The following is a 2,266-nucleotide window of genomic DNA, read 5'->3' as shown; positions in this document are numbered from 1 at the left end:
AGTTCTACATCGCATACCTTTCAAATTGGCACAGCTTTCCTAACTAATGTATATCTTTTATTTAACCATAATCTGAAGGTAAGATTGTCAACCATGAGATGATCTCAGATGTTTCTCTGACCTGCCATGTTCAATGATACCTATCGAATCAAAAATAGTTTTATCATAATCAGAGCTTGCATTTCAGGTCATGAACCAATACAAGTACGCCGAACAATAAATTGACGCGATTTTTTTAGCATATTTGTTTTTTATTCATTTTATGATGATATTTATAATAGCCCTGTCTGAAGGCAGCACCTGTCTAATGACACTTATGCTAAGCCAAATCAGATTTTGATAAAGAAAAATCATATCTGAAATGGCTAATATATAAAGCATCAGTCAGTGGCGTTCCTGAGGGGGGGCCGGCGGGGGGTGGTTGCTGTTTGAAATCGCCCCCCGGGCCCCAAAGTGAGTGGGCCCCAAACTGCGAAATTTAACCATTGCTGCTATGACTGGACAAGCTAAATTTCTGAAATTTGCATTTACAAGTGCCTTTAAAATGACCCTACAATTGCTCATATTCTAAAACTTCCCCCCCCAACACCCCCGCTGCTTTTGCTCGCTTCGCTCGCCTCCCACCCCATAACAGGGGCCCCAAATTGGGCTGTGCCCCCTGGGCCCCAAAATGTCTAGGAACGCCCCTGGCATCAGTGTGTGACATACTTTAGAAATGGTCCAGGAGAAGAATGGTGAAATTGGTTCAAACCCAATGCTTGCTGTTCTGAATTGCTTGTTTTACTGGCTCTCTGATAACAAAGGGCAAAACTGCCCACAAAGTCAGCCAGAACTGGACAATTTTAGCATAATTATCTATCTTCCAAAGAGCATCTATAAATGTTGGCAATCCTAGTGATTGTAGTGTCTCCCTCTGGGCTTAGTCTTTCATCACTTTCGCCGTTTTCATTTGCTCGTCAGATGAAACAATGAAAACGGAACAATGAATGGTAAACCATACTTTGGTTACCTTCAGTATCATTAGGGACTATTTTTCAACACAACAGTTAATTCCTTCCCTCTTTACTGAATATAGAGTATTATATAAAAACATAACGGGCACAGATGTTATTTATAAATATTATTATTTTACTCTCTCTGTCCAGTGGAAAAAATGAGAACAAACTAAAACAATAACGTTTGTCTCCACAAGTAAAATTTAATTTTAAAAGTCAGTTTGCATTAGAACGTTTTAGTTCTTCGATAATATATACAGAAACAATTAACTATTACAGCACTCATTTTAGCTCTTTCTGTTTTCCTTTTTCACATACAGACTCATAAGCTCTGCTTTGCTGTAACAACACTATTTTTTTTTAATCTATTATATAGCCTGAACTAAAAAAAAAAAAGGATCTGAAATATCACATTAGAAATTAAAGAGATATTCTGTGTAGACATCTAATTTATGTAGCAATTTTTTAATGCCTCGAAAAAGAATTACCTGTCTGAAAGGCTATAGTGCCAAGACTGGGGCACTGTTAGCCGCTTGGCGCTCAAGACAGTGAAAAGGGAGGTAAAGTGGCTGGACAGCAAGATCAAGAGATCTAGAAAATAAACGAGACGAAATACGTGTGTAAGGGTCAAAAGTTAGAACTGGAAGGACACACCACTTGCACTACGAAGTAATGGTTTGAGAGGTTGGACAGCAAGACTAAAGAAAGAAAGCGGAAATGGCGGTAAAGAAAATGGCTAAAAGGTAAGGTGGCTAGGGGCCTAGGGGCTAAGGGTCACTACAAATGCCATTTAATTATGATTGCAGTGCACTATGCGAGGTGCATGCTGGTACTAACCCACCCTGCTGGGCCACCCTACGCCACGGGTCTTAGCACATTTACAGGAATGTAGGACAAAGATTATTTAGCTTCAAAGGCTTTGCACCTTTAATCAAATGAAGTTGTATTAAATCCAACTGTGGAGGATTTTAACTGTGTCCACTAAGGGGGATGGTTCGTTATTTCTTGTTCTCTGGGTTTCATTTTTACTATAATTTTTTTCTCACAGCAAATCTGTTGTTTGTTTTCTTTCTGATGACTTTCAGCCGAGTTCTAGATGCTCCAGGGTGACCTTATTACTTACTGCATTTACTAAACTTTTGCTACATGAATCAGCAAACTAAGGTTGACGTTCCTTGGGATGGAACAAGTTTACTTCTTTGATGAAGTTACATTCCTTTTCGTGATTGAAGGGTTCAGCATTAATTGAAAAATCCTAATATTATTTCACA

The sequence above is a fragment of the Macrobrachium rosenbergii genome, chromosome 2, assembly GCF_040412425.1.
Source record: "Macrobrachium rosenbergii isolate ZJJX-2024 chromosome 2, ASM4041242v1, whole genome shotgun sequence".
NCBI lineage: Eukaryota > Metazoa > Arthropoda > Malacostraca > Decapoda > Palaemonidae > Macrobrachium > Macrobrachium rosenbergii.
This window is presented reverse-complemented; position numbering follows the sequence as displayed.